The sequence below is a fragment of the Oncorhynchus nerka genome, unplaced genomic scaffold (assembly GCF_034236695.1).
Source record: "Oncorhynchus nerka isolate Pitt River unplaced genomic scaffold, Oner_Uvic_2.0 unplaced_scaffold_8045, whole genome shotgun sequence".
In the NCBI taxonomy this organism is placed as follows: domain Eukaryota; kingdom Metazoa; phylum Chordata; class Actinopteri; order Salmoniformes; family Salmonidae; genus Oncorhynchus; species Oncorhynchus nerka.
The window spans coordinates 761-5,957 of record NW_027033275.1 but is presented as its reverse complement, the minus strand read 5'-3'; the positions used below and the strand labels follow the sequence as shown (position 1 = coordinate 5,957).

The 5,197-nt window shown below is 40.5% G+C and overlaps 1 long non-coding RNA gene across 1 annotated transcript; it reads left to right on the top strand.

Moving 5' to 3' along the window:
* Positions 1-897: 897 nt before the first annotated feature.
* LOC135566030 (uncharacterized) lies at positions 898-3,145 on the top strand. Its single transcript, XR_010461919.1, has 2 exons — positions 898-1,429; positions 2,418-3,145. It is a non-coding gene; the product is annotated as an uncharacterized LOC135566030 (long non-coding RNA).
* The last annotated feature ends 2,052 nt before the right edge of the window (positions 3,146-5,197 follow it).

Here is a 5,197-nt window from a genome sequence, read left to right as displayed (position 1 = left end):
ATGGTTTATTACTATAATACTGATGGGTCAACTGTTAATCACAGACCTCATGGTTTATTACTATAATACTGATGGGTCAACTGTTAATCACAGACCTCATGGTTTATTACTATAATACTGATGGGTCAACTGTTAATCACAGACCTCATGGTTTATTACTATAATACTGATGGGTCAACTGTTAATCACAGACCTCATGGTTTATTACTATAATACTGATGGGTCAACTGTTAATCACAGACCTCATGGTTTATTACTATAATACTGATGGGTCAACTGTTAATCACAGACCTCGTGGTTTATTACTATAATACTGATGGGTCAACTGTTAATCACAGACCTCATGGTTTATTACTATAATACTGATGGGTCAACTGTTAATCACAGACCTCATGGTTTATTACTATAATACTGATGGGTCAACTGTTAATCACAGACCTCATGGTTTATTACTATAATACTGATGGGTCAACTGTTAATCACAGACCTCATGGTTTATTACTATAATACTGATGGGTCAACTGTTAATCACAGACCTCATGGTTTATTACTATAATACTGATGGGTCAGCTGTTAATCACAGACCTCATGGTTTATTCACCTACTTATGAATACACGTCATGGTTTATTACTATAATACTGATGGGTCAACTGTTAATCACAGACCTCATGGTTTATTACTATAATACTGATGGGTCAACTGTTAATCACAGACCTCATGGTTTTGTACTATAATACTGATGGGTCAACTATTAATCACAGACCTCGTGGTTTATTACTATAATACTGATGGGTCAGCTGTTAATATTGGTTTGTACTGAACCTCATGGTTTATTACTATAATACTGATGGGTCAACTGTTAATCTGAGACCTCATGGTTTATTGCATAATACTGATGGGTCAACTGTTAATCACAGACCTCATGGTTTATTACTATAATACTGATGGGTCAACTGTTAATCACAGACCTCATGGTTTATTACTATAATACTGATGGGTCAACTGTTAATCACAGACCTCATGGTTTATTACTATAATACTGATGGGTCAACTGTTAATCACAGACCTCATGGTTTATTACTATAATACTGATGGGTCAACTGTTAATCACAGACCTCATGGTTTATTACTATAATACTGATGGGTCAACTGTTAATCACAGACCTCATGGTTTATTACTATAATACTGATGGGTCAACTGTTAATCACAGACCTCATGGTTTATTACTATAATACTGATGGGTCGACTATTAATCACAGACCTCATGGTTTATTACTATAATACTGATGGGTCAACTGTTAATCACAGACCTCATGGTTTATTACTATAATACTGATGGGTCAACTGTTAATCACAGACCTCATGGTTTTTATACATTTGTTTTCTTTTGTCTACAGAAAAGAAGAATCAAACAATATCTGAAAAAAGTAAGTGGACTGTTGTCTTGTTATTATTACTATAATACTGTTGAGGGGTGGCCAGTCCTCTACTGGCTGTACTGGGTAGACCAGAGGAACCAGGCTCTGAGGGGTGACCAGTCCTCTACTGGCTGTACTGGGTAGAGAGGAACCAGGCTCCGATGGGTGACCAGTCCTCTACTGGCTGTACTGGGTAGAGAGGAACCAGGCTCTGAGGGGTGACCAGTCCTCTACTGGCTGTACTGGGTAGAGAGGAACCAGGCTCTGAGGGGTGACCAGTCCTCTACTGGCTGTACTGGGTAGAGAGGAACTAGGCTCTGAGGGGTGACCAGTCCTCTACTGGCTGTACTGGGTAGAGAGGAACTAGGCTCTGAGGGGTGACCAGTCCTCTACTGGCTGTACTAGGTAGACCAGAGGAACCAGGCTCTGAGGGGTGACCAGTCCTCTACTGGCTGTACTAGGTAGAGAGGAACTAGGCTCTGAGGGGTGACCAGTCCTCTACTGGCTGTACTAGGTAGAGAGGAACTAGGCTCTGAGGGGTGACCAGTCCTCTACTGGCTGTACTAGGTAGAGAGGAACCAGGCTCTGAGGGGTGACCAGTCCTCTACTGGCTGTACTGGGTAGAGAGGAACCAGGCTCTGAGGGGGACCAGTCCTCTACTGGCTGTACTGGGTAGACCAGAGGAACCAGGCTCTGAGGGGTGGCCAGTCCTCTACTGGCTGTACTGGGTAGACCAGAGGAACCAGGCTCTGAGGGGTGACTAGTCCTCTACTGGCTGTACTTGGTAGAGAGAAACCAGGCTCTGAGGGGTGACCAGTCCTCTACTGACTGTACTGGGTAGACCAGAGGAACCAGGCTCTGAGGGGTGACCAGTCCTCTACTGGCTGTACTTGGTAGAGAGGAACCAGGCTCTGAGGAGGAACCAGCATAACATGATGATTTTCGTGTGAACAACTGACTGACTCCTAACTGACTATCTGTTTTTTATTTCTTACAGTCAGAGATTTTTTCTGGTAAGTTCCTGTCTGTCTTTTGTCGTATATTGTAGCTTCAACCTGTCAGCTTCTATTGTAGCTTCAACCTGTCAGCTTCTATTGTAGCTTCAACCTGTCAGCTTCTATTGTAGCTTCAACCTGTCAGCTTCTATTGTAGCTTCAACCTGTCAGCTTCTATCGTAGCTTCAACCTGTCAGCTTCTATCGTCGCTTCAACCTGTCAGCTTCTATCGTAGCTTCAACCTGTCAGCCTCTATCGTAGCTTCAACCTGTCAGCTTCTATTGTAGCTTCAACCTGTCAGCTTCTATCGTAGCTTCAACCTGTCAGCTTCTATTGTAGCTTCAACCTGTCAGCTTCTATTGTAGCTTCAACCTGTCAGCTTCTATTGTAGCTTCAACCTGTCAGCTTCTATCGTAGCTTCAACCTGTCAGCTTCTATCGTAGCTTCAACCTGTCAGCTTCTATTGTAGCTTCAACCTGTCAGCTTCTATTGTAGCTTCAACCTGTCAGCTACAACCTGTCAGCTTCTATTGTAGCTTCAACCTGTCAGCTTCTTTTGTAGCTTCAACCTGTCAGCTTCTTTTGTAGCTTCAACCTGTCAGCTTCTGTTTTAAATCTTCAGGAGTTTGGTGTTGTATTTGCTATGAATTCCTGAATCTTTAGGGTTGTCAATAATTTAGACCTCTACCCTTTTTGAGAAAATAAATATTACTTACAACAAAATATTTTAATCAGATCAAGAGCTCAGTATTTGAATTATTTATTTATACAGTCATTATCTTTATCAAGGGTGTCTATAATTCCAGACCCAACTGTATATTATATATTGATCATGTATATACAGTCATTATCTTTATCAAGGGTGTCTATAATTCCAGACCCAACTGTATATTATATATTGATCATGTATATACAGTCATTATTATCTTTATCAAGGGTGTCTATAATTCCAGACCCAACTGTATATTATATATTGATGTATTCTATACAGTCATTATCATGTATATGCATTTTCCATGTATTGATGATTTCTTGTTTTAATAAACTATGACATCATTGTGTCAGAAGTGACTCCGTGTAATATTTTAACATTATTGAATGTTACTAGGTAGTGTCACTGTTTCCTTGGTGACCTGTGGTAGACATTATAGGTAGTGTTACTGTTTCCTTGGTGACCTGTGGTAGAGACATTATAGGTAGTGTTACTGTTTCCTTGGTGACCTGTGGTAGAGACATTATAGGTAGTGTTACTGTTTCCTTGGTAACCTGTGGTAGAGACATTATAGGTAGTGTCACTGTTTCCTTGGTGACCTGTGGTAGAGACATTATAGGTAGTGTTACTGTTTCCTTGGTGACCTGTGGTAGAGACATTATAGGTAGTGTTACTGTTTCCTTGGTGACCTGTGGTAGAGACATTATAGGTAGTGTCACTGTTTCCTTGGTGACCTGTGGTAGAGACATTATAGGTAGTGTTACTGTTTCCTTGGTGACCTGTGGTAGAGAGATTATAGGTAGTGTTACTGTTTCCTTGGTGACCTGTGGTAGAGACATTATAGGTAGTGTTACTGTTTCCTTGGTAACCTGTGGTAGAGACATTATAGGTAGTGTTACTGTTTCCTTGGTGACCTGTGGTAGAGACATTATAGGTAGTGTCACTGTTTCCTTGGTAACCTGTGGTAGAGAGATTATAGGTAGTGTTACTGTTTCCTTGGTGACCTGTGGTAGAGATAATGGTTACTTGATAATGGTTACTATCTACACTGTGTTGAACTACTGTAGGTCTCCTTGATAATGGGTACTATCTACACTGTGTTGAACTACTGTAGGTCTCCTTGATAATGGTTACTATCTACACTGTGTTGAACTACTGTAGGTCTCCTTGATAATGGTTACTATCTACACTGTGTTGAACTACTGTAGGACTCCTTGATAATGGTTAACGTATCTACACTGTGTTGAACTACTGTAGGGTCTCCTTGATAATGGTTACTATCTACACTGTGTTGAACTACTGTAGGTCTCCTTGATAATGGTTACTATCTACACTGTGTTGAACTACTGTAGGACTCCTTGATAATGGTTACTATCTACACTGTGTTGAACTACTGTAGGGTCTCCTTGATAATGGTTACTATCTACACTGTGTTGAACTACTGTAGGTCTCCTTGATAATGGTTACTATCTACACTGTGTTGAACTACTGTAGGTCTCCTTGATAATGGTTACTATCTACACTGTGTTGAACTACTGTAGGTCTCCTTGATAATGGTTACTATCTACACTGTGTTGAACTACTGTAGGTCTCCTTGATAATGGTTACTATCTACACTGTGTTGAACTACTGTAGGTCTCCTTGATAATGGTTACTATCTACACTGTGTTGAACTACTGTAGGGTCTCCTTGATAATGGTTACTATCTACACTGTGTTGAACTACTGTAGGGTCTCCTTGATAATGGTTACTATCTACACTGTGTTGAACTACTGTAGGTCTCCTTGATAATGGTTACTATCTACACTGTGTTGAACTACTGTAGGTCTCCTTGATAATGGGTACTATCTACACTGTGTTGGACTACTGTAGGTCTCCTTGATAATGGTTACTATCTACACTGTGTTGAACTACTGTAGGGTCTCCTTGATAATGGTTACTATCTACACTGTGTTGAACTACTGTAGGTCTCATTGATAATGGTTACTATCTACACTGTGTTGAACTACTGTAGGGTCTCCTTGATAATGGTTACTATCTACACTGTGTTGAACTACTGTAGGTCTCCTTG